The sequence below is a fragment of the Nymphaea colorata genome, unplaced genomic scaffold (genome assembly GCF_008831285.2).
Source record: "Nymphaea colorata isolate Beijing-Zhang1983 unplaced genomic scaffold, ASM883128v2 scaffold0158, whole genome shotgun sequence".
Lineage (NCBI taxonomy): Eukaryota > Viridiplantae > Streptophyta > Magnoliopsida > Nymphaeales > Nymphaeaceae > Nymphaea > Nymphaea colorata.
Window position 1 is genome coordinate 1 of NW_022204664.1, and position 16,158 is coordinate 16,158.

The 16,158-nt window shown below is 39.5% G+C and overlaps 1 pseudogene; it reads right to left on the minus strand.

Annotated features, from left to right (window-relative positions):
* Positions 1-4,213: 4,213 nt before the first annotated feature.
* On the minus strand, positions 4,214-5,282 carry LOC116268231 (isocitrate dehydrogenase [NAD] catalytic subunit 5, mitochondrial-like; annotated as a pseudogene).
* Between the last annotated feature and the right edge of the window lie 10,876 nt (positions 5,283-16,158).

The window sequence follows — 16,158 nt, forward strand, 5'->3', positions numbered from 1 at the left end:
CCCAACCCAACCCCAACCCCAACCCCAACCCCAACCCCAACCCCAACCCCAACCCCAACCCCAACCCCAACCCCAACCCCCTTTTAATTCTCACCATCTAAAATACTGTACTTATTTGATCAAGATAAATCTTAGATGTTTGATAATTAATTCCAATCATCGTCAATCATCGGCTGAACTATGCAGCAAAAAATGAGAGTTTTTTGGGTTCTTTGTTTGTTTCTGCTGATTCAAATGGGAAACAGTTGCACAAACAATACTCTAACTTGCCTCCTATGCACCAACGGCACATGCTCACTCTGCAAAGACGGCTATTACAAATCGGGAGGGAATTGTTATTATGCCATCCTCGATGCAAGACATGTGACTATTACTACAACTGTACCTCCTGCTTTGATGGCTTCTATTATAACTCAGTGGTTAAGTGGTGCTCGCCATGCATTTCTAAGTGCAAGGAATGCACTTCTAATTTCATCGATTGCATCGCCTGCTATAGTGGGTACTACATGTCTGGAAAGAGTTGCTACTCATGTAAGAAGGGCTGTGCGAGTTGTTCTAACAGTTCAGACTGTTTCAATTGCAGCTTGGGTACTTCAAATACAACGGAGGGGTTCGGCGTGCCTCCCCGACTGCGGAGTGTGCGCCAACAGCACTGCGTGCGTGGAGTGCATGGCCAACTTCTTCCTCGGCCCTTCGGGGTGCGTGAGCTGCGGGGAGGGGTGCCTCAACTGCACCGCTGCGGGGTGCGCGCAGTGCGGGCGTCGGCCGACAACGGCTTTTACCTTTCGGGCGGGAGCTGTCTGCCCTGCGTCTTCGGCTGCAGCAGCTGCAACAGCAGCGACTCCTGCGACGTCTGTCCGTCCATCAACAGCTTCAAAGTCGGCGGCGTCTGTCTCCTCTGTCCCAAGAACTGTCTCTTCTGCCAGGACGGCCTCGGCTGCGTGGCCTGTCTCCCGCCCTTCTTCGCCCGCAACGGCAGCTGTCTCTCCTGTCCCGCCCACTGCTACAGCTGCACCGACGCAGACACCTGTCTCGCCTGCTACCGCTCCACTCCCACCCAACCCAACAACTGCACTTCAGCCAACCAAATCGTCAGCAACTTAGGTTCTGTGTCTAGTAGCCCTGAAAGCACTTCTCCAAGAATATAATTGGCATAATTGTTGGCGTGGTTCTCTCATTCTTGCCATCATTATCCTCCTAGTTTTTATTCGAAGATCTAGGAATGCTTTATCGAGGGTAAATTCTACTGCAAATAGCTCGATAACTGGTCCAGATTAAGTATCGATATAACTTTAGATACCTTCAGGATAGAATGGAAGAAAGGAAACGCAAAGGATGCTGGTATTGCCCATATTTGTTCTATTTGCCTAACCAACAACGGAAATTTGGCAACAGCTTGTAGACATTGGCTACACCATGGATGCTACCTTTAATGGATCAAATATGTCAATTCTTGTCCTGTTTGCAAAGCTAAGAATAGCCAATAAGTCACGATTGTTTGTTCCATATGCAAGCTCTACTACTTCAAGACTCCAATTTAAGACATTAGTAGGCATAAGGAATAGGATATCTTAACCTGTATTCCTTGTCGCGCCTTTCTTTGATATCAGTAGCACTTTTTCCCAATTTCTAAGATTTTTACATCCAAGCATTTATTTTCTTTTAGGTTGGGATTAAAGATATGTGCAAATAAATGATTCGAATATCAATTGGTCAATGCTGGAACTCTCCAAAGTCTTCCTAATCGCTGGTATGTATAATCTCTTCGCTTTTGGTGCTTTTGCTTTCTAGTGATTTGAGGTGATATTGGATTTAATTGATTTCCTCTTCCTTAAAGTAGATTTTTCGGTTGGGAGCCCGTCCTTTGAAGTATTTATTCATCATGAATTCTTCGATCTTGTCGCAGTAGAGCTCAATCTCGGGAACGGTCTTCAAGAAGCAGTCGATTGAACACGAATCGCAGTTCTTGTATCCAGATTTAAAGTAGGAGACTATGTGCTCGATGTAATCGTAGCCCATCATGATTTCTTCTTTTACGATTTTGTAGAATTCCTGGTAGTAGGGTGAAGTTTTTAGGTAGTACCTACCGATGATGTTGAGACTGTTGGTGAGGCCAGGAAACAGCAGCCCGAACAGGTTCAACAACCTGTAAAGGTCGGACAGGTAAATTTGGTAATTTTTCTCACTGTTTGCTTTTCTAAAACTTAACGCTCTTTTGAAAACATCCTCCATCGATGGCAATCTGGCGAGATAGGACTTGATAGCGATTGAGACCTAGCTTATCCATGAATTTTCCTTCTGCTACTGTTCGCTCATCTGCGGAATTTAAAGATCTTCCAAAATTTCCAAAACATCTCTGTCGTACTCTTTTTCTTTCAGAGTCTTAAAAATGACTGTGAATAGCTTAACTAGAGCGTAGGCGTTGGCGGCCTTGGGGATACTCTTGATTAGCTCTGCGAATGACTATAGAAAACTGTGATCGGTGGTGAATAGTGAGGCGTAGTAGTTGTCAGGAAGCGAGCCATTGCTGCTGATTTGAAAGCTATTGAGGGTATTCTCGATGTGGGTTGAGGGGGTGGGGGTGAAAGCGAATGGGAAGAAGTTTTTTATTGTGTTCATGCGGTGTTCTGTCGAATCTCCGAAATATTAATATGAGTTAAATTATTTCTGCGAGCAATATAATCAAAATGCTAGCAGTTTCCAGTTCGAAAAAGAAAGGAGTTATAAGGGATGGGAATAGATATGGCTTTAATTTTGAGGAGGTCTTATTGAAATAAAGGATATGGAAAACTTTGAACTTATGATTAGAATAGATAGGAATTATCAATCATTAGGTCTGCAACTGTCTTGATCCTAGGAAATGACTTCAATGTATTATCTGCTTGATTCAGAAAATCGTATTTAGCTTCGATTGCTTCGCTGCAATTCTTTTTGAGATTGGCATTTCCACGCAACGAAGGAGATGAATAGGATGAAACATATGACTGCTATATATGCCATTTCAGGAATCTCACTTGCACTTATAGAGGGGTTTCTGATGGACTGCTGGCTGCATTTTAGTTAGAAGTATGGTTTACCTAATTTAAATTTCAGCTGTATTATTGGCTTATGTTGAGGGTGCATCATCAGGCTGTTCTTTTTCTATTGGTTTGACCTCAGTTTCTTCTACTTTTGGGCATTCATTGATTCTCTAGCTTTGCATTTAGCCATTTACAATATATATTGCTTTTTCCCCATGAAATCTATCACTATCAGCCTGTACTATTCTTCTCCTTCATGAATTCTAATAAAGATATTGAAAAGTGACTCCTATTTCTCACGTGAATGCGATAGAACTGGTACTATCGTATCTTCTTGAGCGTGATTTAATGGTATTAGCTTCCAATAATCACTTAGTCAATTCTAGCCATAGTTGGGATGTAGATGTCATTTCCTTCAATTAAGATTATATAGTTTAGACCATATCGTCGACCATCAGCCGGCTATCTGTCATATACGAGCAAATATCACCTGTCTTTGACTATGGCTCGACTCAATTATATCAAGCATGACCTTCAATTGCAACTATCTAGTTTTGGACCAAACATATTTGGCCTTTTTGTTTTATACGATAAGTAGAGTTATCTTTTAGCGTATTAAATGAACCCATCTCTCCTTCCTTTTTTCTAAAATCCTTATTATTTCAGGTAATTTTAAACTCCTAATTATTATGGTGACGCCTTCATGAAATATAATTAGGTTTGCACAAGCTGTCATTCCAATTATTGGATGAAAGGGTACTATATGGTTCAGCCTATTATTGACTATTAGAATTTTAGGTTGATTTAGATAATATTGGTGCAAATTTCTCCTAAAGTAATTTGATCGGTAAAGTTTCCAGGCTTCTCTGGGAATTTTGATAAAATTTTATAGACATTTCGAGGCTTGGCGTTAAGCAGTTAAAATTATTCTTTCTGTTCAACAACATACAAGGATCTCCAATCCCGAAGCCAAAAGAACAATAGCTAGTTCATCTCACTATCTATTCCGATTGACACGTAAAACTCACCATGCATGGCTGAAAAGAAGTTCAACATTAGATCACCTAAGGAAGGCTATTCAAGCGATGCCTCGAAGCGATCAAGATGGCTATTATCAGTGCAGATACATATCTTTTCCTTTGTGTTAAAACTTGATTATTAATCATTCATAAGAAATATGACAATTATTTACATCAAGAGTCGAGATTATCAATAATTGCCTGAGTGTATTCAGTAGTCCTTGCCTTTCCTCCAAGGTCGCCAGTCATGTGCTTCCTTTCCCTCATGACTTTGAACACTGATTTTTCGATGTTGTTTGCGTAGCTGTTGAGTTTCATGCTCTTCAACATCATAGTAGCTGATAGCAAAAGTGCAGTTGGATTGGCTTTGTTTTGGCCGGCAATGTCAGGAGCAGTTCCGTGAACAGCCTCGTAAACCTAGCAATCAAACCCAATGTTTCCAGAAGCTGTCAGTCCCAATCCTCCAATGAGTCCTGAGCAAAGATCTGAAACGATATCTCCATAGAGGTTGGGCATGACCATCACGTCGAACTCTTTTGGATTATTAGCCAATGCATGCAGACTGTGTCGATTTGTTCCTCCCAGTATTCGATGGCGGATAGTTGTTGGCAATTTATTGGGCAGTCTTGATGAAAAGACCGTCTCCCATTTTCATCACACCGGCCTTGTGGCAGGCACAATAGACTTTCGTCCTAAATAGTATTATAAGTACCATTGGCAACAGCGTACTCAAAGGCGAATTTAGTGATATTTTCGCAAGCTGTCTTTGAGATATCTTCAAGTTCTCCATAACTCCAGGTACGACCTCGTGCTATAGCCACTATATTCTCCTTCTGTGTTTTCTCTAATGGTAACCAGATCAACATCTTGGTAGGGAGTATCAACTCCTTCAATAGACTTGCAGGGCCTCACATTAGCGAACAAGTTCAATCTTTTTCTGAGAGTGACGTTGAGGGATCTGAATCCCTTTCCGATGGGTGTTTCGAAGGGACCCTTGAGCCGTATTTATACTTCCTTACGGCTTGAATGCTCTCATTTGAGATCAATCTCCCTGTTCGGTTTGTCCCTTGGTGTGGATTTCATGGTGTTAAAAATCGATGGGTACGCTCAAGGCCGAAAAGATGTCTTCTACGCTTCTAGAGATCTAAGGACCGATGCCATTGCCTGGGAATAGGACAACTTTGTGTCGGTTGGCGGAGGCGAATAAGGCCTTGTTGATAAGGGTGTGAGAGAGCCTAAGCATGGATGGATGTTGATAATTATGATTTAATAATAACTGATGTAAATAATTGACACACTTTATAATTATACTACGTCACCTTCCAAAATGCGTTTTGATTATTTTAATCTTCTTGATTTTGGGGATAAAAAAATAGATCTTGAAGAAACATACTTGGTAATCGTATAAAGACCAGTTTCTATATGATGCGAAATACAATTAAGATCATGATGATCAATATTAAAGATGAAAAAAATCAAAAATTAGGCATCAATATTAGTAATAATATGCAGAAACCGTAGTGAAACAAGTTATTAATTCGTAACTGATGAAACCTTCGCTTATCTATATTCTGTAGGTATACAGTATACATGAAAAAATGACAAGAATAATCAATATAAGCATCCTTTTCTGAGTAAGTAATGCAAAAACTCTTCTTTAGAAACCCTTTTATCCCTATTTTCATCCAATTCTACTAATAGCTTCTATATCTCCTTACTATCTGATCCTTCTAGCAATTTACTAAGCTCATTCATTTACAAAAATCCAGTACCATTGGCAAAATAGTCGAATGCTGACTCTAAGGCCTCTTTAACGAAGAGCTTCTATCGATTGATCATGGCAGAGGAAAACTCGTTTAGGTTTATTGATCCTGAATGGTCTTTATCTATTTTGTTCAGGATATATTCGACCTAATCTAAGTTAGTTTGGCCAGAGTTTGCTTATTTATATGCTTGGATCAGTTCATTCTTTTCGATAAATCCATCACTGTTCCTGTCCAACTGTTTGAAGAGAAGATTAACTCTTTTTCTTTCCTCGGGCTTACTTTTGAGAAGATTAGATAACTTTACAAGACTGAATGAGGTTGTTTTAGCGCTGAATTAGAAGAAAATTACATAATAATTGGAAAGGTTTTTAATGAATTCATTATTTTTTGCATGAACTCTATCTTTATTATTGAAAAACCAAGGGTGCTTTAACGCGTGGTCTGCTGATATTCTTCTAAAGGGGTCTTTATCTAGTAATTTCTTTACTAAATCTTTAGCATTTGGGCTTATATCGCTCCAGATAGGATCATCGTAGTCTATCTCATAGTTAAGTATCTTTTCCAAGGTTTATTCTTTCTTTTTACATTTAAAGGGTGATTTTGAGGTGAGCAAGATGTATAGAATGACTCCACAGCTCCATAAATCGCATTTATCCGTAAAAAAACCTTTGATTATTTAGGAGCCATATAGCTTACAGTTCCAATAAGTTCATTACATCTTACTTTTGGCGCGTTAACTTGTAAGCAGTTCCAAAATCGAGCAATTTTATCTATATTTCTCCACTTATAGTTGATTCATGATTTACCTTGCTGATAAACACAATATTCTCAGTTTTATATCTCTGTGGACAATATGAAGAGTATGCAGGTAGTTAAGGCAGCCTAAGAGTTGTTTAAGGATGACTTTGACTATGTTTTAATCAAAATATTTCCTTTCTTTAATGAAATCTATAATTGATCCTCCCTTACAGAATTCAGTAACAACTTGATATCGTTATCTATTTTAAAAGACCTAATAGAGCTTGATGATGTTGGGATGGTCCATCTTTTTAAGGAGTTAAAGCTCTGCAAAGACTTCTGCTTTTTTATTTTGGCCCAAATTTTCCTTTTTGATAATCTTGATTGCTCTTTCCTCCTTTGTTTTAATGCAGACTGCTCTATATACACTACCAAAGGATCCTTAGCCTACGATCTCTTGGAACTTGTAATATTTTTTCACATCTTCGTTCCTTAAATGTATGAACTTCTCTTGACTAATTTCTATTCTTCCATAATTTTCGTATACGCTTTTTTCAGTTACCAAAAAATCCTTAATCGTAGAGCTGAACTCCACCAAGCTATTTTTATCGATGCTGCATCTTTGTGGTGGATTATTTTATTTTTTCATTTTTTGCTTTGTGGCTTTGATTTCTTCCTTGTGGGCATCCTTAATATTTTCTGAGGATTTGGCAGTGTTAAAATACAGGTTGTTGGATGCACAAATTGGCTTTTATTTGCTATGTTGTATGATAAAATTCGTGAGTGGAGTCGATCCTTCCTAAAGTAATGATTGATCAAAGGTTCCTTGTTCTGTATGTTATGGAAGCTCTTTGGTGATCCTGAATGATGGCTAAAGATTGCCCTGGGGGCCCGAATTACATGTTGTTTATGATTGCTGGCACAGCCTATTTCCCATTATTTTACTATTTATCGATAGAATAATCATATATGCACAGGCTTTTCAATTTTATTTAATTTAGAGATGAATGTCGAGCTTGAAAGTTAGTTAAATGAATATGAAACATGTTTTATACTGCCATCCGTTATGCCGTTCTTTTTTTGTTTGCGATAAAATAAGGCTAAAGCATAAGTGTTTCTATAAGTTTTAGCTTATATCTGAAACAAATATTTCGGCCATTGAAGAAATCCTTACGATAATAACCCATTTTTTTCTAAAATTTGATAAAAGCGCTTATTTACAGATCCCAATTTTCATTATCCTAAAAATAACTGTTATGTGTTAGATGGATAAGTTCAGTAATTTACCAATAAAATTTCCTGATTCTTTGGAGGAAATTAAAAATTTTAGAAAACAGTACATAATAAAAATTTGCTAAATAAAATTAGACTGAAAGAATTCATTAGTTTTTTAATGATATATTCTTGTAAAAAGATATAATTTATCAAAGAATATATATAAATCTTATTCAATGGAGCAAGACAAGCATTTGACAGAAATCGAGTACCTACTCGTCTTGGACTTCGAGGCAACATGCATAGAAGATAAGAAGATAGAACCTTGTCCTGAAATAATAGAGTTTCCTATTGTTGTCGTTCACGCACACACCGGCAAAATACTCGACAAATTCCATGAGTATGTCAAGCCTAGGTTCAACCCGATTCTAACAAAATTTTGCACATAGCTAACAGGAATAACACAGTAGATGGTTCAGAATCGTCCACATATCGAAGATGTTCTGAACCATGTTGAAAAATGGTTCAACTCACTTGCTTATCTTAAACAGGATAACTTCACTTTTGTCACGTGTGGAGATTGGGATCTGTCAAACTGCCTCAAAAACTAAGCAAAACACAAAAAGCTAAACATTAAACCTTTTCTGAGATCCTACATCAACATCAAAAAATATTTTGATATTGTCATGAAGGCAGAGAAAAAGGTTTCAGGAATGATGGAAATGATTAGCACTCTTGGCCTGAAGCATGAAGGAAAACACCATAGCGGAATCGATGATGTTCTTAATATCTGCAACATATGTGTTGAGCTTATAAGGTCTCATGGGGCAACATTTCCAAGGAAATAGATAAACACCATCAAGTACTATGTACCAGTGGAGCCAGATATCTAATATTTACTTGTGTTAGATTTCGAGGCAACTTGCATCAAGGACCAGAAAATTCAACCTTGCCCAGAAATTATCTAATTTCCAGTTTTTGCCATCGACGTCAAAAAGAGGCAAAAAATCGGGCAGTTTCACAAGTACGTCATGCCTCAGTTTAACCCTTAGCTGAGCGGCTTTTGCACAGAACTCACAGGCATCACCCAGAACATGGTCAAAGGCTGCAAGTCATTTTGTTAGACCTTAGAAGAGTTCGATGCTTGGATACGGTCTCTTCCGATGTTGAAGGGAGATAACTTCGTTTTCGTTACATGCGGTGATTGGGATCTGAATACTTGCATGCGCTTGGAAGCAAAGAACAAGAACATCAAAGTTCGAGATTATTTCAGCCGGTACATAAATATTAAACGGTACTTTTTCAAGCTGGTAAAGGTGAAAGAAAGGGTGAATGGTATGATGGACATGCTCAAAGTCCTTGGGATAAAGCACTAAGGAAAGCACCATAGCGGGATCGATGACGTAGCAAATATTGCCAATATTTGCTTAGAACTAATAGCTAAAAAAAACGCAATATTTCCGCGGACAGAAATCGCTCACATATAATTTTGATTAAAATTGTGATAATGTAGGAATAATAAATAATTCATTAAAACATTATAAGTAGATGATTGAGTGAAGTAATCAAGATCTATTGTGATTTCCTTAATTGTCATAATTGCCATATTTCGAAATAGGTTTACAAGCACACTCAGATTAAACCCAAGTTTATGATTTGAGCATATCATAACTTTTGGACAAACACATTTACAAAGAAAGTACTCCAAGATTGACAAGAAGGGCAAGAAAGAACCTTGCGGCATGAGCATTAGCAAAGAGTATCGTTCCAAACCTGGCATTATGGGCAGTTCACCATCTTCTTGCAGACGCACTGGCACTGAGTATCGTTCCAGACTTTGCACTATGGGCATAAAGCAACCTAAGGACACACACACTGGCACAAAGTCTCACTCCACACCTTTCCTGATGGACAAGGAAGAACCTTAGGACATGTGCACTGGCACAGAGTATCGTTCCACACCTTTCCTGATGGACAAGGAAGAACCTTTGGACATGTGCACTGGCACAGAGTATCGTTCCAAACCTGGCATTATGGGCAGTTCACCATCTTCTTGCAGACGCACTGGCACTGAGTATCGTTCCACACCTTTCCTGATGGACAAGGAAGAACCTTAGGACATGTGCACTGGCACAGAGTATCGTTCCAAACCTGGCATTATGGGCAGTTCACCATCTTCTTGCAGACGCACTGGCACTGAGTATCGTTCCACACCTTTCCTGATGGACAAGGAAGAACCTTTGGACATGTGCACTGGCACAGAGTATCGTTCCAAACCTGGCATTATGGGCAGTCACCATCTTCTTGCAGACGCACTGGCACTGAGTATCGTTCCAGACTTTGCACTATGGGCATAAAGCAACCTTAGGACACACACACTGGCACAAGTCTCACTCCACACCTTTCCTGATGGACAAGGAAGAACCTTAGGACATGTGCACTGGCACAGAGTATCGTTCCAAACCTGGCATTATGGGCAGTTCACCATCTTCTTGCAGACGCACTGGCACTGAGTATCGTTCCACACCTTTCCTGATGGACAAGGAAGAACCTTAGGACATGTGCACTGGCACAGAGTATCGTTCCACACCTTTCCTGATGGACAAGGAAGAACCTTTGGACATGTGCACTGGCACAGAGTATCGTTCCAAACCTGGCATTATGGGCAGTTCACCATCTTCTTGCAGACGCACTGGCACTGAGTATCGTTCCACACCTTTCCTGATGGACAAGGAAGAACCTTAGGACATGTGCACTGGCACAGAGTATCGTTCCAAACCTGGCATTATGGGCAGTTCACCATCTTCTTGCAGACGCACTGGCACTGAGTATCGTTCCACACCTTTCCTGATGGACAAGGAAGAACCTTAGGACATGTGCACTGGCACAGAGTATCGTTCCAAACCTGGCATTATGGGCAGTTCACCATCTTCTTGCAGACGCACTTACACAAGTATCGTTCCAGACTTTGCCCTATGGGCATAAAGCTACCTTAGGACACACACACTGGCACAAGTCTCACTCCACACCTTTCCTGATGGACAAGGAAGAACCTTAGGACATGTGCACTGGCACAGAGTATCGTTCCAAACCTGGCATTATGGGCAGTTCACCATCTTCTTGCAGACGCACTGGCACTGAGTATCGTTCCACACCTTTCCTGATGGACAAGGAAGAACCTTAGGACATGTGCACTGGCACAGAGTATCGTTCCAAACCTGGCATTATGGGCAGTTCACCATCTTCTTGCAGACGCACTGGCACTGAGTATCGTTCCACACCTTTCCTGATGGACAAGGAAGAACCTTTGGACATGTGCACTGGCACAGAGTATCGTTCCAAACCTGGCATTATGGGCAGTTCACCATCTTCTTGCAGACGCACTGGCACTGAGTATCGTTCCACACCTTTCCTGATGGACAAGGAAGAACCTTTGGACATGTGCACTGGCACAGAGTATCGTTCCAAACCTGGCATTATGGGCAGTTCACCATCTTCTTGCAGACGCACTGGCACTGAGTATCGTTCCACACCTTTCCTGATGGACAAGGAAGAACCTTAGGACATGTGCACTGGCACAGAGTATCGTTCCAAACCTGGCATTATGGGCAGCTCACCATCTTCTTGCAGACGCACTGGCACTGAGTATCGTTCCACACCTTTCCTGATGGACAAGGAAGAACCTTTGGACATGTGCACTGGCACAGAGTATCGTTCCAAACCTGGCATTATGGGCAGTTCACCATCTTCTTGCAGACGCACTGGCACTGAGTATCGTTCCACACCTTTCCTGATGGACAAGGAAGAACCTTACGGCATGTGCATTGACATAGCTCTTCATTCCAGATTTGACATTCCGGGCAAGTCAATACTTTTATACAATTCTTTTGACAGAGACATGTCGTCGCATTTTGTGTATACATTGGTAGGCATACGATAGGATTACATTAGCATGCACATGTATATCCATTAAAGTTTTGATTTGCTGGGCATGTTTTATTTTCTTTACATTTGCATCCACACACCGGGTAACTAGACCAAACATAAACACTATTTATCCAGTCGCAGCCACAAGAGGAAATGCATTAGCATCGACAACTGCTTCTGTTATAGAAAGAAAGAGGCGATTAACAATCGTAGCACTTTGACTGATCTTGAATAACTGCAAAGATCAATCCTGCAGGTGAACCAGCATCTTGGTTGACTACGGTTATGGTTATTACGTTCATGCCGCATTTAAGATTGGAGAGCGTGAACTTGTAGATTTGGTACCAGCTGTTTCCAGTCATGGTTGCTCCTCCATTCAAGCTTGCTGAAAAGCTGTTATCGGCGGTAATGATCAAAGCAGCATCAGTTAGACAGTCAGCATAGAATTATGTGGCAAAAGTAGTCGTATCTCCGACTGGCCAACTATCTCCACCGCTTTTGTAAATCCATTGGGCATTGTAGCCTATGTAGTTTGGGTTATTGGTGGTATGATAAGTTTATATTACAGTAGAATAGCCAGATGGTATGGCAACTAATGTGTTATCCGCATTTGAACTCAAAATTACTGTTTGCTGTAAAGATAATACACAGAATAGTGTAAGGACGATAAAGCACTTCATCGCTTATTAATTTTTGATTATAATATTGGATCATCCTTTGATTTAAAATTTGAAAATACTGGTTTTTTGTATAAAAAAGATTATAGGCTTGAGTAAATATGCAATTAATAGACAAGGGTACATGATTTTTACCTGGTTGCACATTAATTGACCGTCAATTTCAATTTAACCATCGCAGATCTTATGAAACTTCCTTTTTTCAGCGCTTAGCCTACTAAAACCATATCTTCAATATTTGTTTATTAATCATATGAGCCTCAATATTGCAATTATGGTATGCAGGTTATGGTTTTGCACTAATATAATCAAGATTGGTACTATGCTTTATCAATTTCGAAAATCAAATGTATAAAATTGATAAAAAGAAAAGTCATTTTTCGGAATATCACTTGATTGTTCAGACAATATACTCTTGTTGGCCATATTCACAGCTTTTGTGCAAAATATGTTTTGTTTTTAGCACAACAACAAATTCGGATTATCGAAATGACTAGTTTAATAAAGGAATTATGTGTGTTACTTGATCCTTAACCCCACTATTAAGGCCCTTCAGACCATTATTATCAAAAAGTAGAAAGAGTTATGCATCAATTAAACGTCTAAACTTCGAGGCTACATGCAAAAGATTCAAAGTCGTTAGAAAAGCCATCGCCATCTATGCTAAGACATAGGTCATGAAAGCAGCTCAGGGAAGAAGGATTGCAAACATGTTGGTATAAGAAAATAGGAACTCAAGATTCTCACATAGCAAGGCTTTCGTCGAATCTTAAATCCAAACGTGGAAATAATTAAATCCTGTATAGATCTATCGTTATTTAATATTAAGGAAATTATAGTAAATGATTGAGTGTGGGAATCAAGTTTGTCATCTGCCGTTTCCATTTGCAACAATATTCTTTTTCTTGCATGCGCATTCATCTGAGTTCCAATATAGAGGTGGTGAGCACGTTAATACCCTTGGACAGACACATCTGCAAGTAGTGTCATCCCAGATATGGCACGATGAGCATTTTTATACTTTTGGACAGACACATTGGCAGGTAGAATCATCCCATACATGGCATGATGGGCATGTCAGTACTCTTGGGCATGTGCATTTGCAAAGACTATTATTCCATACATGGCAAGATGCGCATTTTTATACTCTTGGGCAGACGCATTGGCAAGTTGTATTATCCCACACCTGATGTGATGGACATGTTAGCACTTTTGGGCAGACGCATTTGCAGGTAGAATCATCCCAGATATGGCAAGATGCGCATTTCTATACTCTTGGGCAGGTACATTTGCAAAGGCTATTATCCCATACATGGCAAGATGCACATTTCTATACCTTTGAACAGACACACTGGCAGGTAGTATTATCCCAGGTTTGGGATGCTAGGCATGTCAGTACTCTTGGGCATGTGCATTTGCAAAGACTATTATTCCATACATGGCAAGATGCACATTTCTATACCTTTGGGCAGACACACTGGCAAAGGGCATCATCCCATACTTGGGGTGATGGGCAGGTGATTACTTTGGGACACTTCTTTTGGCAAAGACACGAGGTTGTATTTTGTGCATACATTGGAAGACAAGCAGCTGGCTTGCATTAGCAGGCACATTTATAAGCATTAAAGTATTGGTTAGCAGGGCATGTAAGAATATTTGGACATTTACAGCCACAAACTGGGTATCCAGACCATCTATACACAGAGTTAATCCAGTCACAACCACAAGAGTTGATACACTCACACCGGCAGCTGGTTCTATTGTAGAAGGAAAGAGGTGTTAAGCAGCCGTAGCATTTTGACTGATCTTGAACAATCGCGAAGATCAATCCTGCTGGTGAGCCTGAATCTTGGTTGACTACTGTAATGGTTAGGACATTGATGCCACATTTAAGATTAGAAATGGCAAATTTGTATATCACCTTCCAGTTATTCCCAGTCATGGCTGCTCCTCCATTCAAGCTTGCTGAAAAGCTGTTATCGGCGGTTATGATCAAAGTAGCATCAGTTTGGCAGTCAGAATAAAATTGCGCGGAAAAAGTAGTCGTATCTCCGGCTGGCCAACTATCTCCACCACTCTTGTAGATCCATTGGGCATTGTAGCCTATGTAGTTTGGGTTATTGGTGGTATGATAAGTCTCGATAACTGTAGCATAGCCTGCTGGAGCAGTAACAAGAGTATTATCTATATTTGAGCTTAAAATCGCTGTTTGCTGTAAGGAAAACACACACAATAGAGCGAGAACGATTAGGCACTTCATTAATTTTAAAATTAATTATAATCGTGGACGAAGCTTATGATTTAAATTAGAAATACTGGCTTTTTGAAAAAAAGCCATTATATGACTGATCGAAAATGCAATCAAATAGAAGAGAAAAAGGCTCTTTTACAAGTATAAACATAAATTGATCATTAATTTAAATTTAACGACTTATCAACCAACGAAACTTCCTTTTTAAACCTTCATCTTTGCTTAAGATTATATATTCAATAGTTATCATTACAACTTTAGGAAAGAATTTTGCTAATTTTTAGAGCAAACTATGATCGTATTGTTCCAAGATGCTTAAATTTTGATTATAGTCATTAATTTTTATGTAAAAGTCTAATTTTAAATCAGATAGTATAAAGCAATCATATTCTAAAAATCGCTGAAATCTAAAAAGTCATCTTCTTCTTATTTATTATGATAATTTATAAAAGAAACATTTTTATCTTGAGGTGCAACGATGAATTTAGGTAATCTGATAGACTGATTTAATAATTTGATTTACTCAATTCGAAACCTCGCTACAAAGATCTTCAGAGCTATAAATCCGAAACATAATAAGGATTATATGCTATTTCCTTGTATTTAGACTTAGAATTAGCTTGCACTAAGGAAAGTAAGACCTATTAATGATTATAAATCAAGAGCTTCATGACATGACCACCCAGGAAGCATTCATGGAATATCCAACATCAAAGGGCCTTATTTTTGAGTTAATATAGGTGAAAAAGTGATCCAAATCAGACAAAAGGCTATCTAAAGCCAGGCACAAAGGAGAGAATTAAACCAGGATAGGCCATCTCATCATAATAATTAATATGAAGAAAAATTTTGTAAATGATTGAATGGTATAATCAGCGGCTATTTGCTTGTTAATCATGGATGATGATGCTCATCTTTGTGCATTGGCATTCATATTTGTTCCAAAACAATGGAGGAGAACATTTCTATACCGTTAAGCAGTCACATTTACATGTGCTATCGTTCCATACTTGAGCTGAAGAGCACGTCATCACCTTGGGACAGGTGCATTTGCATAACTAGCTGCTCCATGCCAGAGGCTTCGAGCAAGCTAAGGTCTTCGGACAGAGACACTGGCAGGTGTTATCATTCCAGACCTGAACCGAAGAGCATGTAAGCATCTTTGGGCAGGCACATTTGCATTGTAGGTCATTCCAGGCTAGAGGCAATTGGCATGAATAGGAGTGGGATGAAGTTATTTTTGGACATACGCATAGACAGGTAGATTCGTTCCATATTTGGGGAGACGTGCATGTCAAGACTTTAGGACAGGCGCATTTGCAAAATTAGCTGCTCCATATAAGGGGCAGGGAGCATTCTCGCATCTTTGGGCAAACACATTGGCAAAGATTATCGTTCCATACTTGGACTGAAGTGCATGCCGATATCTTTGGGCAGGCACACTTGCAAAGAGAGCTACTCCATTATAAGGGTAATTTGCACTCCTTTTTCTTTTAACAACCACATGAACAAAGATTATCGTTCCATATTTGAGGTTATTTGCAT